Source organism: Mytilus trossulus, chromosome 12 (genome assembly GCF_036588685.1).
Source record: "Mytilus trossulus isolate FHL-02 chromosome 12, PNRI_Mtr1.1.1.hap1, whole genome shotgun sequence".
In the NCBI taxonomy this organism is placed as follows: Eukaryota; Metazoa; Mollusca; class Bivalvia; order Mytilida; family Mytilidae; genus Mytilus; species Mytilus trossulus.
Genome location: NC_086384.1, coordinates 2,680,533 through 2,703,550, shown reverse-complemented (window position 1 = coordinate 2,703,550; position 23,018 = coordinate 2,680,533).

The window sequence follows — 23,018 nt, the reverse complement described above, 5'->3', positions numbered from 1 at the left end:
TATGTTTATAACTATTGGTAGTGTAAGGGTTTATAGGAAACGGATAAAAGAATAGATATATTTACAAAATATAAGGACTTATATAATCTTACTATATTAGAAGACACCCATAGCACATCTGAAAAACAACCATGTGGAAACTATCCTTACCTGAACCATAACTCCCTCCTCGCCAGACGTCGCATAAGGCCTCCACGCTGCCTTTCCAACCTTTTCTATCTTTTGATGCTGTTCTGGCCACGTTCAAACTTGTTCATACTTGTTGGTTCCTTTCTCTCTCTGTTCTTCTCCATGTAGTTTTTGGCTTTTCTCTATTTCTTTTTCCTTCAGGTGCCCATTGTAGTGCTACATAGCTGTTGTTGTCTCTTTCAAGCCCGTCTATGTGTCATATCCTTTTTTTTAACAACAAATAAATATTCTTTATTCTTCAAATTGCTTGTTACAACTTAATTCATTATCCAAGCTTCAATAAAGTATCCCTGTGAAATGCTTTCTGAGTATCCAGGAAAATACATAGAATATAATAAAATATAACCAATTTTTTTTCTCAATTATATCAATCTTTTTAACTTTATGAAAAATACATTTTGACATATCCATGTCCTCCGTCTCCTTCTGAATTCACAACTGATGTTTCTGATATTAGCAATTTCGATTTCTGTTTTGTTTGATGTTTTACTTTGCTATCTAATTTTTAGGATCTTTCTTAGGCATTGGTGTTCTACAGTATTATGTTTCTTCTCTTCAAGGTTTGTGAGTTTTCATGTTTCACATCTATACAATAATACATGTCTAACTAATGATTCATACAGGTGTATTTATGTTTTTCGACCAATTGCTCTTGTACACCATATATTTCTTGCTAATTGTATTCTGTTCTTAATATCCCTACTTCCTCCTCTCTCTTTGTCAATGAATGCTCCAAGGTACGTGAACTTGACTACATCTTCTACTTTCTCGTTGAAGGGAATTGTAACCCTGAGTAATTTTATTATACTAGATATAACCATACAGGACCACCGTACAACTTTGGCATCTATATATGGACTGAATAATAATAAACCAGTCTTTTTTAGAACATTAAACATTAAATGTCTTACCTTGATAATGCGTCAATTGTAGTAGCATGAGTAGTGCGTGTGTAGAATATTGTTCAAGATTATGACATGGAAACATGACATAAAGAAGTGAAAATAACCCCAAATGAAACGCCAACATGCATGAGGTAATGCACGAACTAGATGCATTCGATATATGCCGCAATCAGCACCCTTTTGATAAAAGGTACTCATGGCGGGGTCCAAATTACAAACAAAGTCGTTTGGACTACTTCACGATAACCTCTGATATAGAAGCATTTATAATTTCATCAACTGTAGGGATTAGTTATAGATCGAATTATTCTCCTGTATTGATAAAGTCAAGATGTTCGAATCAGATGAAGGGGAAGAGAACATGGATACTCAATAACAGTCTTTTGAGGGAAACTTAATTTATTGAGAAATTAAAAGGGGACACAAAAACTGCAATTGAAGATCGCGAGTCTGATCCATGTATGGATATTGCGACATTTGATAATCATTATAATATAAGCTATCAGCTGTTATTGGATATGACCCAGATGAAAGTCTGCAGATCTGCAATCTCATTTTGTCTTTCCAGAATAAATAACATGAATAAGGAAGAAAGAAAAAAGAATTACTTGATAAGATATTATTATTAGTTTATTTTGGAGCATAATTTACCCTCAGTATATAAAGAAAGGGAAGGAATGGAACTAGAATTAAAAATATTGAGGGCATGTCGAAGGGACAATACCAAGAGCGAAAGCAATATGACAAGTAGAGGGGAAAAGGGAGATATTTTTAGTGCAATTTGAAAAAAAAAAAAAAATAGAAAAAAAAAATTCCCAAACCTATTTTGGAGAACGAGCCTGATTTGATAGGTCCCAGTATTAATAAAAATGAACAATAACAGTTTTATAAAAAATAGATATATATTCTCGTTCTAACCTATTATTAATGAGAAAGAGGAATGTTATTGTGAGGAACCGTTAACAGTGACGAATGTTTGTCTTCTCTCAAACATACGAAGAACTCGAAATCACCTAGTATAGATGGATTCCCTAATGAATTTTACAAATTATTTTGGTATAATATTAAGATATCACTAGTAAGATAATTTAATGATATTTTATAATATAAAAAGTTTTCTAACACTCAAAGACAGGGACTCATTAATTGTATACCAAAGAACTGGTGGCCTATCACACTGTTATGTGTACTACAAGATATGTGTTTGTAGACTTGGATATTTGTTTGTAGTTGTATTTTTATACAAGACATTCTACCCTTTCTTCTATACATTTTGTTATTTTTATTTCAGACCGAAACAGATACAGAAAAGTGTTCATAGATTTTTTAAGCAGCTTGTACAATAAAGTATAATATGATTTCAAACATATATAACACTTGTAGAGTTCGTATTGCTCAGTCTTTAACTTTTTTCATTTTGTAATATGTATATTGTAGTTCGTTGTTTTGTATGGGTTCTTTTAATCATATCATTGCCAGTCCCTTTTCTACCTATGAATTTGATTGTCGTTTTGGTATCTTCTGTCCCTCTTTCATATCTGGCATAAATAAACTCATCATATATACCAGGACTAAATTTAGTATATTTAGTATATGATGCATTTGTCGTTAACAATTGACATCTTAATTATTTTTTTGCATTGTTAACTTCACAAATTTTGTCAGTATTAGACTAAAATGCGATTTTATTTTTTTGAGATATTGAGAAAAATCATGTTTCAATTATATAAAAAAAAAATCGAAATGCTAAATGTAGTTTAAAATTTTGCGATTATCAACCTGTCGCATGTTTTGCAATAATTTCTGAACTTACAGTATATTAATGTCCAAGTGTCGTTAGTGTACCATACATAACTATATAATCCTTTTAGTGTATATCATTTAAATTATAACCATACCAAATGTTTAATATATAAAAAAAGAAGATGTGGTATAATTGCCAATGAGACAACTATCATAAAAAGACCAAAATGACACAAACTTTAACAACTATAGGTCATCGTACGGCCTTCAACAATGAGCAAAGCCCATACCGCATAGTCAGCTATAAAAGGCCCCGACAAGTCAATGTAAAACTATTCAAACGAGAAAAATAACGGCCTTATTTATGTAAAAATAAGTGAAGGAACGCTTTTTTTGCAGTAAAATTGTAAGCTGCTCATTGATGATGGTGATCCCTTTTCAAGTATCGTTGTAAGATGTTGTATTTTCCTTCTGCATTTAAGAGTTGAAAGATACCAAAGGATATATAAATCGGAAATAAACTGACATTGCAATGGCAAAAAAAGAAAAAAAGCAAAGAGCAATACAGAAGTATTCAAAACACAGCGTATACCCTCAAATCTGGGAAACACGAACTCTACCAAAAACACGGGATGATCTTTGTTGCTTAATTGATATGGTTTACTTTTGGTCATATATTTAGTTATCAAAGGTACCAGGATTATAATTTAGTACGCCAGACGCGCGTGTCGTCTACATATGACTCATCAGTGACGCTTATATCAAAATATTTATAAAGCCAAACAAGTACAAAGTTGAAGAGCATTGAGGATCCAAAATTCCAAAAAGTTGTGCCAAATACGGCTAAGGTAATCTATGCCTTGAAAAAGAAAATCCTTAGTTGTTCGAAAATTTCAAAGTTTTGTCAACAGAAATTTATTAAAATGACCACATTAGTGACATTCATGTCAACACCGAAATGTTGACTTCTGGGGTGAATACATACCTGGTTATTATTCAGGTGCTGGAATAATATGGTTTCGTTTTTTGTCATACAAGTACACATCCGGTGATATGTCTAATTCAGTAGGTCAGATTCAAGAAAGGAGGACAGGATAAGGTTTATTATAATTAGAACATAGTCATCGTCATCTGTGATACATATATTCTATAACAGAATCTGACAGTTAAAGATTAATTTCTTAATTACAGGTCAGTAGTGTTATGCGTTACATTCATTCCGATTCACACCTACGATTTAGCAGTGTGAATGTCTAGTGACTCGATGATTCAAGATGTAACTTAAACATGCAATTTTGTTTATAAAAACAGAATTGACTTCATCTATAGGTTCCTATGTTCATGACTCCTTTGCGATATTAAACCTGAAATTACGTAATCACTTCTATCGTGCCAACTGATGATCTTAATGAAACCATGCAACTGTTGATTAAAACACAATTATGCAATATGCAAAGGTTCCCATGTTATATTATCCCGTTGCAATACAAACTCAAACATAAAATAGTTTTACGCCATTATGCAGGGAATTTTTTATAGATAACAACTCCTACAAATACAGCGAGATTGAAACATTACTTAATACATATAGAATAATACATGGCAAAATCCGTATCGCATACTGTATCACCACGAGAAACCAATTTATCAGTCCCAAGGGCCGATGGACCCGAGGTCTGATATTGGCCGAGTGGTGATACAGCATGCAATTTGGATTTTGACATGTATTGTTCTCTTTATCATATATTTTAATAGAGTCAGATTCATTGGAAATCCTTTTTTTTTTAAATCATCCGAAATTATAAACTAGAAAAGAACAGTATGATTTTTTTTGTATTTTTCCAGCTGACTTTTTTTTTATAGACTTCCTCATGTGCTTAATATCCACCTCGTATATTTATTTGATAACTATTAATTTCAGTTGAAATAATATAGTTATCAAAAGTACCAGTATTATAATTGTATACGCCAGACGCGCGTTTCGTCTACATAAGACTCATCAATGACGCTCAGATCAAAATAGTTAAAAAGCCAAACAAATACAAAGTTGAAGAGCATTGAGGACCCAAAATTCCATAAAGTTGTGCCAAATACGGCTAAGGTAATCTACTCCTGGGGTAAGAAAATCCTTAGTTTTTCGAATAATTCAAAGTTTTGTAAACAGAAAATTTATATAAATGACCATATAATTGATATTCATGTCAACACCGAAGTGCTGACTACTGGGCTGGTAATACCCTCGGGGACAAAACGGCCACCAGCAGTGGCATCGACCCAGTGGTGTAAATAGTTATCAAAAGTACCAGGATTATAATTTTATACGCCAGACGCGCGTTTCGTCTACATAAGACTCATCAGTGACGCTCAGATCAAAATAGTTAAAAAGCCAAACAAATACAAAGTTGAAGAGCATTGAGGACCCAAAATTCCAAAAAGTTGTGCCAAATACGGCTACGGTAATCTACTCCTGGGGTAAGAAAATCCTTAGTTTTTCGAATAATTCAAAGTTTTGTAAACAAAAAATGTATATAAATGACCATATAATTGATATTCATGTCAACACCGAAGTGCTGACTACTGGGCTGGTGATACCCTCGGGGACATAACGTCCATCAGCAGTGGCATCGACCCAGTGGTGTACATAGTTATCAAAAGTACCAGGATTATAATTTTATACGCCAGACGCGCGTTTCGTCTACATAAGACTCATCAGTGACGCTCAGATCAAAATAGTTAAAAAGCCAAACAAATACAAAGTTGAAGAGCATTGAGGACCAAAAATTCCAAAACGTTGTGCCAAATACAGCTAAGGTAATCTACTCCTGAGGTAGGAATATCCTTATTACATTTTTAATATACGTTAAAGATTATGTATTAATATTCATCTACTAACAATACTGTCCTTATTATTGTCCTTGATATTATTTCAACTGAAATTAATAGTTATCAAATAAATATTATTAGATGTAGAAATGTTAGAGATATATTGTTTATTTTGCGATGATATTATTCATCATCCTTTTAATTTTCTGACGAAGTCAACAGCAAGTTAAATATTTTTCTTCAAAAGTTTTCTATCTATATTCTAACCAAATTAAAATCGTAAAAAAATTGCATTTGTGTTTAATCCATCAGTTAATGCAAACAAGCTTCTTTGCACCCGTTCTAATTCAGGAATCTGATGTACAGTAATTAAAGTTTGTTTATGTAATTTATACGTGTTTCTCGTTTCACGTTTTATATAAATTAGATCGTTGGTTTTCCCGTTTGAATGGTTTTACACTAATTATTTTGAGGGCCCTTTCCAGATTGTTGTTAGATGTGAGCCAAGGCTCCGTGTTGAAGGCCGTTTATTGACCTATAGGGGTTTACTTTTTCTAAATTTGAATTCGGACAGAGAGTTGTCGTATTGGCACTCATACCACATCTTACTATATCTTTTCACGAAAATCATGACCAAATAAACCATAAAATTTTAGATTTTAGATATTTCTACATCTTACTGTGTTTTTATATAAATATATATATATATTTATATTAAAACACAGTAAGATGTAGAAATATATATATATAAATCGCTCGTAAAGTTATTATGTAATGGTTTTTAGAAAACATCAATAAAATCATTTAAGTTGAAATGATAGGAAATAGTATTGATGCAACTCATTTTTTTCCTATGCCAGGAAATGCAGCAACTGGACGTCATAGGTCAAACGTTGACGTCATTCTAAATACGACATCACGGCATGAAAGCGATACGGGTTTTGCTATGCGATATGGGGTAAGCGATACGGGTTTAGCTATATATGCGATACGGGAACGAAGAAACTGTACTAGATGAATAAAATGATATTGTATTTCACCTGTCGTTACAGCAGCGTAATCCCGATACATGGAATGGGGCATCAATTGACTTTGCATGTACACTTTTTGCTTGACGTCAACAATAGCTATAACCTCCGAGGACTGCCGAAGGTCCTTTAACCAAGGTTAAAATGGAATTTCCGGACGCATGTCATTTGTATAGTGTTATTTCTTTTTTGTGTACTGTGCATTTATATTGATTAAATATGTACTTTATCAGGAGAGTATATGTGTCGTTATCTTTAAAGATCGTGCTTACTATCAGATATCTTAGTTGTTCTAGCTTGGTAACTTTGATTATATTATATGTTTGTTTGGATTTTTTAATGTAGATGGACCCCAGTTATTGTCAAGTGAACCAATATTGTCAGTATGTGCTGCTTGCCCATGTTTTCAAATGATTTTATTTTTGGAACGTCCAAATCAGAAATATGATTGTTTTGATGTGTTTCCATTGCAGTTATATTAGATAGATTGCTTTTGCTTATCTTCTTATTAAATTTACCTTGGAAATAAAATTGAGAATGGAAATGGGGAATGTGTCAAAGAGACAACAACCCGACCAAAATAAAAAAACACAACAGCAGAAGGTCACCAACAGGTCTTCAATGTAGCGAGAAAAGTTTGTTATATCATTATTTATTGCAGGTTTTTTTTAATATCATTATAACAATACTCAGTCTTTTAAATATAGATTCTACCACTGCAGCGAGTGTAATACGATATTTATCCACTCGAGACAGTTAAATTTTCAAATTTAAAACGCGAGGCTTGCTCGAGCGTTTTAAATATTTAAAATTTAACTGTCGAGATAGGATAAATATCGCATTACACGTGATTTGGAAGTGGAATCTGTTTCCCTTATGATTTTCTAACATTATACAGGCAAACTTATTTCTTCTTTTCGAATGATCTGCAAAAAGATGTGTCCTTTCTATGTGACGTCATCAGACATGGTCGCCTTTTTTAATGCCGTCACAATAGGAAATTCAGAGGGAAGCAAGAAAATTCGACGTCATAATCGGATTTAACCAATGAAGTACTAAGATCAAACGGACCACATGTTGATTAAATTTTTTTATACAATGGGTGCAGAAAGGAAAAAATGACGCAAATCTTAGAGAACTAGTTTTCCCCCCTTTTGAATGCGTTTATGATACTTTTTATGTTAATTTGTCAAATTTTTGTCCTATAGAATACCTAAGATGTAACACGGTTACTATATCATTGTTGTATGATATATTAAACCATGTTTGACTTTTGCGTTTTTCATTTGCGATTGTCGTGTATTAAAGTATCCTCAAATTGTATACTATCGCAACATATTATTAATATAAGGGAACGATAAACAAACAACTCCATTTGACCTTATACACATCAGATGCAGATTTAGTCTTTTTTTACAATACACTTGCAGCTGTAGTCCGACTATTTTATAAATTTGACCATATGTTTAACAACTTTTTATGATTTACATTTTCCATGACATTAACCAACATATCCTTAAATTGATTAATATAAAAACATATGAATAATATAAGGGTAAGATTATTTGACCTTATACATAGCAGGTGTTTTAGTGTCGTCTTTTATTTACAATACACTTGCAGATGTTTACAAACAAATGTAAACACGTCATCCGCCATAAAAATATTCATTATGGTTATTTTCATCCTAACTTTTCAGTACTTTTAAGTGTAAATCTAATACCAATTTGAACCTGATATTTGTCTGGTCTTCGGTAAGGAAATCTTAAGAAATGTTCAAGTAAGTAAAATGGGTAGATGCGATTGTGGTAACAAACAGTTAATATGAAATTTCAATCCTGGTATCTTTGATGAGTTTATTTACAACCACTGGGTCAATGCCACTGCTGGTGGAGATTAATTTCCTCGAGGGTATCACTAGCCCTGTAGTCAACACTTCTGTGTTTACTTTAGTTATGATTGATATGTTCAAAATTATAATTTACTGCAAACAATGTTTTTTTCTTTTTGAAATACAAAGACTGTTCTACCTAACAAATAGACTACCTGCGCTATATTTGGCAAAACTTGAAGGAATTTTTGGTCCGAAATGTGCTTCAATTTCGTTCATGTTTTAGCCTGTTTAAAAAAAAATGATGCTAGCCTCACTGGTGGGTCTTTTGTAAACGAAATGCGCGTCTGGTGTTAATATGAAATTTCAATCCTGGTATCCATAAAGATTTTATTTGGTACTAATATGTTTTCACCTTTGAATCTCAGTAAGAATTTGGACTAAGATACCAAAATGACATGTTTAAAAATTTTGCATTGACATTCCATAGAATGAAAACACCATTACCTTGTCTGACTTCCGAAGTCCTTTTCGGGTATAACCTTTCATTAAGAATGCTCACATCTAAACGTTTGAAAAATTTGTAAAAATAGTATCAGTACAAAATGGAGCAAATTATCATTACAATAAAAAGAATTGCCTCAGTTGAGATACATTTCAGGTCAACATAGAATGAGAGAGCTGTCTGTGTCAGTATCCTTATTCAATGCATGCTTGTTGTTCATCGTGATTTAAAAAAAAAAATCTTTTTTAACTGCTCCTCTTTTCTTTTGACTTTACCATAGTTTGGAGCGATTTTATCTAATTGCGATTATTCAGGGAATAAACGTTACGGTACAAGAGGTCGATCATTAAAAGACAAATCTACCGTATCATATATGTTGATGTATACACATATGCTGGTTATTAGTGTAACGTTGTAGTGTTCCTTGCAAGCTTAAGTATCTTAAGAAAAGTGAAAAGTAAAAGTTCATACAATTGCTTGAATATGATTTTATATAGAAGTTTTCTAGCAGGTTATTTTTCTAGTACTAATTGCAAAATCGTTAAAAAAAATGTATTTGTTGTTCGAAAATGTCTTACTATATTTCTCCCATAATTAAGGAAATAAACTTATCATAAATACCAGGATTGAAACTTTGTATTTACGCCAGTTGCGCGTTTCATCTACAAAATACAGTGGCGCTCTAATACAATAAAGTTAAAAAGGCCAAACAAATCAAAACAAAGTTTTACATATGTATAATTATCAAATGTGGTGTTTTTTGTTTCTTGCATCTTCTTACCATAATATTTTTATTACATATACCCGCGTATTGCATTTTCTTTAAAGACATTTTGTATCATCCTTTGAAATAGATTTGTTTTTTTATTCAGAAATATTTGAAGTCAGCTTTGTATGTATACTTTATTTTATATTTATAGATATTAACAACTACGATGTCATTCCATAAATAACAGGTATTTAAGTTATTAATTATATTTAAGAAATATGTATTCCAATTTGTCTCTAAACATAGCAATCTTCGTATAATAAAATTTTAGATATTAACAACCAATTGTACACACGTCATAAGGACTACTAAATTGTCAATATCAAAATATTCCTGACGAACTGATTCTCACGGTTTCATATAAATCACAATCAATCATTATAACATTATTTTGGGTGCAAAAGAAGAAACGTTAAACTAAGCTTCAAATTGGTCATTTGTAAAACAGGAATTTTGGTTCCTCTTTGAACACTTGATTTTTTTCTTGTATACAAGACACTAGAATAGGTCTGATTTTTTCACATTCCAAATCTAACAAATTGCCGTCCATCCATGTATATCAATATATTTTTTTTTTTAAATGTACACTTTTGTTTTCTGTGTTGCTGTAGTGTATAGGATTCAAACCTATAATTAACGCCCCTTTTGCTTTCTATATATAATTTCTCAGTTGAGAGGTTTAAGCTGCTATAAAACCAAGTTTATTCCATTAATTTCTACATAATGAAATGCCTTTACCAAGTCAGGAAAATCACAGTTGTTTTCCATCTATTAGTTGTATCTAGGCTTTTGATTTTGTCATTTTATAAAGAACTTTTCGTTTTGAAATTCATTTGCAGTTCTGTATTTTTGTTGTTTTTGTGATCATTGCAAGCGTTTAAAGCTCCGTTGTATAAAGTTTAAATAACATTTCTTTCATCTTATATTAAAAACAGTACAATTGGTGTATATATGTCAATACACGGGGAATATTAAATGAAATTTAAACTACTACATACAAGGAAAACAATTAATTTATACGCAAATGAACAACACTCAACCGTGTTCCAGGTACAGTAATATTAATATTCTAACGTAACGTGAAAATGTTTGTAAGAATAAAATAATATAATAAGACTAAATTTAACGAAACGGAACGGAACAATACGATAAGAACGACTTCTATAAGGAAAACACTGTACACTTTTGTATTTGCATGTATTTCTCCAGATTTAACGTACACTTTGTATATCACATCGATGGTCATCTATTTACTACATTATCTAAAAAACTGTGATAAAACGGTCAATTTGTTTAATTGTGTTACAACTTATTGTCGAACAGTTACCTGTTAATTAACTAATTGAAGAGACAATGACATTTCCATAACCTTGCCTGAACTCTATAATTGTACTCCTAAAAAATATTTTCCAACTTTAAAGAGATTGTACCATTACCGTTCATTATACTGTTCTAGATAGATTAACTATTATTTATTAAAGCTGTTATGTTGGTGTTTTTGTTGCATTATAAATATTATATTTGTTTATTTGTTACATGTAATTCTCTAGATTTACACACATAAATTATCTAAATACTACCACAACTGTATATTGATAAGTATTGTGATTGTGATTGTTATCATTAAATCTTTTTGGTATTAAAAACCTTATCTTGAACTCAATCTTTTTTTTTGATTTTTTTTTAAATTCAAATGTGACATCACTTTTGTGGTCGATCTTTTCGGCTAACATATAATATGTTGTTCGGCTATGCTTTTTTATGTGCTAGTTTGTTTTACGACGTATTTGTTTTTATTCTGTAATAAGTATGTTTTTATAAACTTACTATTTGGAAAGTATGAATTATTCTATTCTTATAAAAATGAGAATGGAAATGGAGAATGTGTCAAAGATACAACAACCCGACCGTAGAAAAAAACAACAGCAGAAGGTCACCAACATGTCTTCAATGTAGCAAGAAATTCCCGCACCAGAAGGCGTCCTTCAGCTTGCCCCTAAACAAATATATACTAGTTCAGTGAAAATGAACGCCATACAAATTTCCAAATTGTACACAAGAAACTAAAATTAAAATAATACAAGACAAACAAAGGCCATAGGCTCCTGACTTGGAACAGGCGCAAAAATGTTTTTTTTTCAAACCCAGGTAGATAACCTTAGCCGTATTTGTCACAATTGGAATTTTTGGTCATCAATGCTTTCTTCATTGTTTGGCTTTCTTTGCTATTTTGACCTGAGCGTCACTGATGGGCCTTGTGTAGATGGAACGCGCTTCTTGCGTATCAGATTATAAGCCTGGTATATTTAATAACTATTAGCTTGTCACAATGTTATATCGTATTGTGTTTTGTGTGTGTCTCTGTCCTGTATGTTCTTACTTTAATTTGTAGTGTAGTCCTTTCATGTAATGTTTTCATGTTAATGTTTTATTCAACATTGCCGTAAAAGCGGGAGGTTTGGCTAGCCACAAAACCAGGTTTAACCAACCTTTTTTTACTTAAAATATCCTGTACCAAGTCGGGAAACTGGCCTTTGCATAATTGTTTGTTTCTGTGTGTGTTGCATTTAAGTGTTTCTGTTGTGTCGTTGTTCTCCTCTTATATTTGATGTTTTTTCCTCACTTTTAGTTTCTCACCCTGATTTGTTTTTTCTAAGTCGATTTAGGTATTTTGAACAGCGATATACAACTGTTGCCTTTATTTGTCACGTAAACTAATGATATATGCATTATTGCACATACATATTTTACTAGAAATAACTAGATGAGGTGATATAACCAATGTGATAACTCTCCAATCTAAGTCACATAAAAAAAAAGGAAATTGTCCGTAACTCTTTATGCTACTTTATGACTGTCGATGATTATATGTTTACTTCTGGTTGACTTTTCAGTTTTCACTTCTCCTTTTGCACCTTTTTCGATGGAAAACTAAGTGTCCCGTCATTCAAACAGATTGAAAATTATAAGATTACTGAAATACAAATATAATGCTATTTTAAGTACACAGCAAGTGTATTTCGATAATTTATAATTTTAAAGTTCACACTGTTAACAAACAAATTTACAAACGTCATCAGCCATCCAGGTATATGATACATGTTACTTTTATCATTAGCTTTCACTACGGTAACCTTAGAATGTATTTTAAATATGAATTTAAACTTAATTACTATCTGTGTTTGCAAAAACAAAATATAATTTAACGTTTTAAACATAATTCTTTATTGTACTTACATCAAGATGCAAAAAACACTATTTTGATAGGAAACAAATATTTTTAATAATAATTAACATCTACGAGCCTGATATTCAAGCTAAGGTAATCAAGTAAATGTAAGTATAAATCTGGGAAGTCTTATATGGGGATGTAATATTTGAATGAAAGAAGACGTGGTTGTGGTTAGGACACTTGGAACATATAGTACATCGCATGTAAAACAAATAATGAAACTGTATGAATTCCTAAATAGTTTATTTTATATGTCATTTTCACAATATTTCTAGGAATAACGTAGATGAGTAACAATATAGTGTGTTGCATCAAAACACTAGAAGATAAAAGAAACTAGAGCATTTAATTTCACATTCAGATATATTCTGATAATTTTCATTTCTTATATTAACAATCTAAACATTTCTGATTTGGTTTCATTAATATATCCCATTGTACTAGAAATAAAAGAAACAACATAACACAAATTACAAGGCTTCATCCACTTCATGTTTAGGCTAAACTTCAAATTTAACATAAGCCATCGTTTCAGTAACATTAGCTTTAAATCTATCTTTGTTAAGCCAGGAATACGATACATGTAGTTGCTATCCATCCGTTTGATGTGTTTGAGCTTTTGATTTAGCCGTTTTATTAGGGATTTCCGTTTTGAATTTTTCAGGGTTCAGTATTTTTGTGATTTTATTTTTGACAAGCGAGACCATTGCAGTTTTTAAATGATACATTCCAACCACTTTAACACTAATATACCGACATCACCTGCATATGTATATACGTTTTTTTCAAATCTGTCGGTATTCAGAAATTTACAGATACTACTAAGACTTGATAAAGCGTCACAGTGCCTAAGCATAAAGTTGATAAACCAGGATTAGGTTAAGACACGTATTGTCGTTTTTCTTTAAAACAAAACTATCGGAAGATACCAACACTTTATTGATAACATCCGTATTATCTTCACAAATGGTACATTATTGTCTTGAATAACATGGATGGTAAATTCTAGAAACTCATGATTCTCATCATCTCAGTAATGTGTGAAGTGTTCTTTCTATTCGTCATTTCATATTTTACTTTCCAATTCTTTTTTTTTATAACACACTAATGATGGAAGTTTTTAATGACCTTGATTGGCAATACAGCCATTCAAAGCTTGGTATCACACATCCTGCAATTATGCCGTTGTACTTTGGTCATGTCTTGTATTTTTGACACTCATGTTTTCTAATGTGAATCGTCTGAAGAGTGTCTTGGTGTCCTTTACTTTTTCTTTGTTGACAGTTGTTTTGGTAGTAATTGCAATTACAACATAGTTTTGACTGCAACCTTCAGTTTTTTAACATTATGTCTATTATTTTTGTTCACATAATGTTGCCAACAGGATGTATTCCTAGAAGACTTATAGGCAAATAGAAGGTTTGGATAGCTTTTCAATCAAGGTCAAAGTAAGATCACAAAATTTCTGAATTCCGAGTAAATTTTTTAAAAAGTCACTAATCAATCGACAAAATTAAAAGCTCAAACAATCAGACGAATGGATAACAACTGTCATATTCCTGCAATGAACAGACATTTTTGTATGTAGAAAATGATAGATCAAAATTGGTTATAATGCTAGCTATGCTTCTTACTGGTATGACATTCGCATAAAATTCCAACGGAATAAGAATAATACGTTTCAGGTCATACGATTTGTTACTTTTGATTGTAACCAACAAATGTATTTTTGAGTTTTTACTCCTAAAATATACACATTTTCGCAATTTCTAAGTCATGTCTTTTTACTTCACATCTTCCTTTCACACGCACGAATGAATAAAGTGTTATATTCGTTAACTTTAAACACCTACTTTTGATATTAAGGCGTATAACTGTCTGCAATAACACATGTATATTTGTGTGATTAATTATCATGTATATTCATTAGATAGTGAAACGTGTTAACGACTGTATATATCATATCCTGTTAATAGAAATATTATATTGATAGACAATTGTATAGGAAAGTTCACTCAATAATTTAAGATTCGTCAATGAGTTTGTTTATACTTTGACTGTCCAACTTAAATCATCAATAGAAGATGTATAACAGAAAGAAAAATGTGCTTGTCATTATGAAATATTAATCAAATATCATATGCATTGACAATAAATAGGATTATTTGATAATGAAGAGACAATACCATGATAAATACAATGTTTGTAAACAGAATATGAAGATAAGATACACAGTTTATAACAGCATTGGCAATGAAAAAGTACAGAATTGAAATTGACAATAAAATAAATTTAGACTAGAGGGTATGATCTTTGCCATGCGCAATGAACACATATTCAATTACCTATTGTTAACTCATATGTTTGAACAGTGACATAATTATTATCTTGTTCTATTGTATAACTATGTCAGATCTTATTTATCTTGACAATTTGTCATACTCAATAGTTCAAATATTTCAAACGTAGGTGCACCAATAAAATAGAAACAACATCCGGCCTGTAATAAAAGAAAACTTCGGAAGCTGCCATCACGAATTGAATTAATTACCTTCATATGTATACATGTTATTGATATGTGTGTTGAAATTTGTCCATTTGATAAAATTCAATAACTATTCACGTTGTTTTACGAACTGTGTGTATTACAAGGATGTCATCCCCCTTTGTTATCTGTGTTATTATAGGTTAATCTAATGGTGGGTTTAACAGGCAAATCATCATAATTAAGGCAAAACTTTTTTTTTATCCTAACTGCTAAAAATATTTCTCTCTGAAATGATATTTTCACTGGAGTAGGAGGGAAGATATATCAAAATTCAAAACACACTGATAATGCAATGAAAAAAAAATAAAAAAAAGACGAAGTAGGCTCATACACTACTGAATATTTTCAATTCGTTTATCTATTCAATCCTACTGATGTATGCTATATAAGTGAGCAGCACTGACACTTTTTTTTATTTCATATGTATCTTAAAGAAGTACCCCTATTTGTTTTGTGAAAGAATAAACCCATTCCCATAAACTAAATTTAAGACATGGTTTTTGCTATCTATTTTCTAAAATTTGACATTTGCTTTTTGTGTTTGATGACGTTGTGTTCTCAGAATATCATTTTAACAAACAATCAAAATGTCAACACGTAGATGTGGTGAAAGTAATGTGTATAAAAGGACTGATCAGTCAAGTCGGAAACAATGTAAGCTTTAACTGTCAGATAGAAACGGACACATTTAAACTCAATATTTGAAACAGTTATTTCAACATAAGAACAAAATTTTTACCATGGGATCAGCATCATCAGTCAGAAGTGACCAATCATACGACAAAATAGTCAACGTATTTCAAGCTATACAACAAAATAAATTCAAAGCTGCAAAGAAAATAATGTCATCAGGGGTAGAAATTGACTGCATGAATTATGTTGGAGCAACACCTTTGATCGAGACATGTCGAAGTCGTCATCGTGCTGCAACAGAATTGGGAAGGAACGAATTCGTTCAATTTTTAATAGAGCTGGGATGTGATGTAAAACGGAATGATATACACGGATGGACAGCTGTTCTGTATGCAGAGGAAAATGGGCACGAATCTATTGTCGAAATGCTTGAAACCTGTGAAATAAAGAAGAAAAAAGTAATAAGAGGTAAATATTAATCATGTTTGTCATGCATTATTGTTCGAGGTTCAAAGAAAGCAAATATATTTTACATTAATCTAATTGTTAAGTTAATGCAACTTGTGTTAATTGTTGAACCTCAAATTCGTTTTTAACTTCATTAGACAAATAAAAATGCCACACAGATATTAATTTGTATAAGAGCACGAAAAAAAAAAGCATATTAGTTTTCAGAAGGTACATATAAATTGGAAGAACCATCGCGATTTGGACTTAATAACAATATTCATTATATTCTAAACCATATATTCCGACGCTACAGATCATTGAGAGGAATTATAACTTTTAATATGCAGTTGATTACAAAAGGCTTCTAAACTTTTAAACCACTATGCGAAGCAATATAAACAAAACTTGTATTATAGATGTATTTGAGCACTTATACGCAAATACATATTCTGCTAATCTTAATTATTTTTCTTTTCGTGTTTTAGATCAGTTTCCACATGAATTAGAAACTATTTTTGAGGAAGTGTAATGCGGAATGTACCATTATGAACAAAGAACCAGAAAACTGTAACAACGAAACCAACTATAATATGACCAAGATATACTAATCATGCAAAACCAGATTGTGTAATACAGACGATATCAGGCTATCAGAGTGAGCATCAACGTTCATTTTATGATTGCGACTATGGACGTTAAAAAGTTACGTATTTCCGCAATACTTATAATGTGAAAGAACTGCCAATGTATGTGTGGAATGAAACTTATTAACGCAGTCCTTAAGAATTTATGAGATTTATGCAATATGGACAGTTCTATATATATTTTGATATTAAAATGATCTGTCATGTATGATGCGATATAATCACTTGTGTTTCGTTACTTTCCTATCCTTTAAGGAAAGCTAATATTTTGAAGCCATCTATAAAATATATAGAGTTATCCAATATGAGCCACTTTTATCAGGTTTTTTAATCCAGTTTTCGTAACAAAACTATAATTTTAATCTGTAAAAATCTAAAACAAACTTGGGCATAGATAACCTTAGTTGTATTTGGCAAAACTTTAAGGAATTTCGGTCCATAATGCTCTTCAACTTCGTACTTTATTTGGTCTTTTTAACTTTTTTGGATTCGAGCGTCACTGATGAGTTTTTTTGAAGACGAAACGCACGTCTGGCGTATATACTAAATTTAGTCCTGGTATATATGAAGAGATTCTTTGAATGGTTAATTTGAAAAAGAGGAATATATCATCCGAAGACAGAACACCAAAACCTTTGAAAAAAATAACATGAGACAAACGAGTCTAAACAAAAATGAAACAAACCATCGTGACATATAGTCATCATATACTAGGTATTAAACTCTCGTATCCTACACATTTAGGTTGCACTCAGTATAAACGGCTGTTTAATTTACCGCGCCTCTTTTGGGCATGTATAATATTCAAAGATATTTTATTTTGTTTACATACTGGTTTCAAGATATGAGATCTTTTTTTCATCTTATAGAACCATAACGTGTGAAAGTTCCCAATATACTACAAGTGAAGGCTGGTCCTTCCCAAGCTTTGAAAGTTCCACTACTATGTTTAAAAAACAATGCCAAATTCGTGTTTCTTCATCGATTTTTATAAATACCGAGTCTTGTCAAAAGGATATCAACAACAATTGAACAGTAAAAAACTGTAGGGACATATAAATAGACAACTGAGCACTTTATTGAGATGAAAAAAAGACATCAGCACCTAGAATTTATGCCTCGAGACCATCATGTATTATTTGGGAAGATGATACAGATACAAAGTCTACAAAGTCTCGGTATCTTCTTATTTGACATAAAGTAAATTTCCTTAACTTTCTGCTTTCGAAAAAACACCCTTAGCTGTTGTAGGTATCTTTAAGTAAATAAATTTGAAACATTGTGAAACAACTTTAAAATAAAGATGTATATGCGTATGATTTGTTAATGCTACTTTGACATACTGTGCTTAAAGATATCTATATTATTTATGTTTATAACTATTGGTAGTGTAAGGGTTTATCAGAAACGGTTCAAAGAATTGCTATATTTACAAAATATAATGACTTATATAATCTTTCTATATTAGAAGACAACTATAGCACATATGAAAAAGAACTATGTGGAAACTATACTTACCTTAACCATAATTCATTCCGCGACATAAGTCGCATAAGTTGCATAAGGCTTCCATATGGAACGCCAACACTGTCTTGTTATGACCATTTTCATTATATGATGTGCATTTACCTTTATATGATGTGCATTTACCTTTATATGATGTGCATTTACCTTTATATGCTGTGATTTTACCTTTATATGATGTGCAATTGTCATTATATGATGTGCAAACACCTTTATATGATGTGCAACTATCCTTATATGATGTGCAACTATCCTTATATGATGTGCACATATCCTTATACGATGTGCAAACATCATTATAGTATGTGCAAACATACATATATGATGTGCATATATACTCATATGATGTGAAAATATATTTATATGATGTGCAAATATACTTATATGATGTGCAAACATTCTTATATGATGTGCAAACATTCTTATATGATGTGCAAACATTCTTATATGATGTGCAAACATTATTACATGATGTGCAAATGTACTTATATGCTGTGCAAAGATCCCTATATGGGGTGTACATATCCTTTTACGATGTGCAGTTTTTGCTTATATTACGTACAAACATCTTTATATGATGTGGTTGTGTCATTATATTATGTGCTTGTAATCTTATATTGTGTGGTTAGGTTAACTTCATTATATGATGTCGAAACGTCATTATGTGGTGTGCTTTCATCGTCGTTATGGTCAATGAACATGATTACGATTAGAATGATTACTGTCTACGTCATAACTGATTCCGATCTGCTTCTGTAAACTATTAACCCGGCTCAAATATGTGTCTACCGCTAGCGAAGGTGCAATTTATAGGGAAAATGAGACAAAGCAATTTAACAAAATCAACGTTTCAAACATTTCGAATAAAATCAGTTAATACAGGAGCTAGTTGAAGAAATCTCCGGCTGTGGAGAAAATGATCACAAATTAAAGAGCCTTTTATAACTTGCTATTCAGTTTAAGCATAGGCTCCGTGTTGAAGATCGTACTATGACCTATAATTTTTTCCTCTTACAAATTATGACTTGGATGGAGAGTTGTCTCAGTGGCTCTCATACCACATCTGCTTATTTCTATTCATTGCAAAAGACACCATTGAAATCACAGTCTGTTTCAAAAATATGTCATAACAATAGCTATAAAATTATCTACTGATGCATACTATGGCGAGATGGTATGTTTTATTAAATGTTATTGAATAATATTAATCTGTAAATTTTAAGATGTATAATGTAGTATTGAATATGTACAATGATATTAAATCTAGTATATCATATAATCTATGCTACTAAAGGAGTTAACTGTAGACCGATTTCATTGAGCCGCAACTCCTCTAAAACCATACCAAGTCGGAAATATGTGTGACAGGACTTTTAATATGGCTTTGAACCAATCTTTTTTCCACAGAAAACGCCAATTATGTGAGAAAATGCCCAATTTCGAACACTGCAAGCTTAGTCGACGTAGTGCCCACAAAATGCGAAATGGGTATGTGGGTAATTATAAAAAATGAAAAAGTTGTATCTATGCTAATGAGACAACTCTCCACAACAGACCTAATGACACAGAAACTAATAAGTATAGGTCACCATACGGTCTTCAACAATGAGCACATATTGGCATATACAGATTGTTTATTTTCAACTTATTTTAATGGAGATTTTTTTTAATTGCTAATAAAATTCTGAAACATTAGTACTAGTATGTAAACAGATTTGGAGTAGCGTCAACGATTTCTGACATATAAGGGGTTGATTCCTGATGAAGTGTTTTAGATTTAATTTTTCGTCCGATTAGATCGGATTATACCTTTGTGGTACTTATTTTGATCCTTTTCGATAATGGCAGCGGATTTTACGTAGACGATACAGTTATTGAGTTAAAAGGGGGAAAAACCACTGAAAATCACACTTTGCCACACTTTTTCCAATTTAGGGTATTTAATATTTTTATTTTCACACCGAGATGAATGGGGTGACGCCCGTCTTTTGCATTTTGTTCCTCTTTTTCGTCTCTTTAAAAAAAGAATAAAAAGCATTAACTTTGTCATAACTATGTCCACCTTATTACTGTGTCATCACTCTTTGTTTCAACACTTGCCCACTCGCTGGCGTCTCCTTGTCTCATCGGTACAGCGGATATAGGTACTAACCAAGGGGTCGTGATCGATTTTTCTTCTGACACGGTACGAAAATCTTTGTTTTGTTTACATTATATCAATGTGTACTTCAATCTAAACATATTTGTTGTTTTAAGAAATGATTTGGTCGTAGGTTGGTGATTAGAGAAGTCTCACTATTTGCCCAAAACAAGAATCCTTACTAAAAACATGTGCAAATACTTGTCAAAGAAGTTGGCGCTCGTCTCATCCGATATGATTCTATATTCATTGCAACTCTTTTTCTGATAGAGCCACATTTGTGCGTAATAAGTATAGCTGTTTCAATAATTGGCATTGAAATATTTTGCACATATGTTATTTTTCGATATTTTATTCCGACAAGAAGCGTTGTGTATAGCTGAACACATGAATCCTTCTGTACGGTGCATAGTTAAATAAATGTACGGTATATAGTTTTCAATGCTTTGAAGTACCTACAAAGCTATATCCGCTGTACCGATGATGCACGATAGTAATTATAATTCGGAATACTTTGATTGCTTGCTTGAAAGGAAAGTTATCAAAATTAAAGTCTTAGTGAGGTTTTTTTTGGCGGAAGCCAAACAATCTCCGAATTTCTTACAATGATACTAACATTGAGATGATAAAACAATATAACTATTTGGGAATTGTTGTTACTAAAACGGGAAATTTCAATATGACAAAAAACATTTATCCGATAAGGCTTTAAGCCATGTACGAAAACTTGAAAACAGGAAGGATGTATAAGATTTCGGTAAAATGTCAACTTCAGCTTGTTCGTTTATAAAAAAATATATAAACACGTGCGTTTGTCCTCCAGCTGGCTTAGTAATTTTGAAACCTCTCTCTCTTGTTTTGTATATACTGTAAATAGTTATTATTTTTATCTCTTTATACTGATGTCATACTTTGACATTGCTAATATATAGATTAAGAGGGAATAGTATACCGGTATGGATGATTGATTGACTGTTATTAATAGCGCCACTTACAACACTTTCATGCTATTTCGTGGCGGTGAGTTTATATTGGTGGAGAAAGCAGAAGTGCCCGGAGAGACCCCCCGACATTCGTTTGGAAAACATACAATTCGGGTCAATTAAGATTGGAATCGAGCTTACCTGCCACGTGCGGGATTTGAAATCGCACACCTAAGTGTTGACATGCTAGTGATACAGCAGTTCGACTACTTATAAAAAAGAAGAAGTGGTATGACTGCTAAAGAGACAACTATCCACAAGAGGTCAAAATGACACAGAAATTAACAAGTATAGGTCACCGTAAGGCCTTCAACAATGATCAAAGCCCATACCGCATATTCAGCTATAAAAGGCTACGAAATGACAATGTAACCACTCGACCACCGAGCGTTCATCACTTTCACCCGAAATGGATTAAAGGAGATATATGGAATGAACCTGAACTCGGTGTATTACATTAACGTGCAGTTTTTTATCATGTGTTTGTGCATATATTTCACAGTTTATGGGTGGATTCTAGAGGTCCAGCTGCAAATTGATATATGCATATTCGTACAAGAACATGTTAATTTGGTATGAATATTAACCCTGTTTTGTATTAGACCGACACCCTGAGCCGGATTTTTTAACATGCTAGTTCAAAAGGTAGCATTCCGAAGGAAGACATGTATATCACCTAACCTGGACACATTTTTGTGGTTCCGAGCCGACCAGCTTTTGCTCTTTATCCTTAATACCGCGTGCTTATATAATTAGCTGGGAAGCAGCATGTAAATAATAATTTTAAAGTCTTTGGTTTTGACCCGGCAGTGGTTCGAACCCACGACCTAATTCACTCAAGGCGAACATGCTACGACGAAAGTACCACCACTAAACATGCAGTAAACCGCAATATAAAAGGTTTCGTGGGAGGCCGCTCATATACTAGTATTCACCTCTAGACTCAATTAAACAGGGCTAACGTACCGACCATTGATATTTTTATGTGAGGGTGGGGGGCAAGTTGTTTTGTAAAATGTTGGATTCTAAATTTCTTGAAAGAGATTTTATCTATTTCAGAAAGGAAGCGAA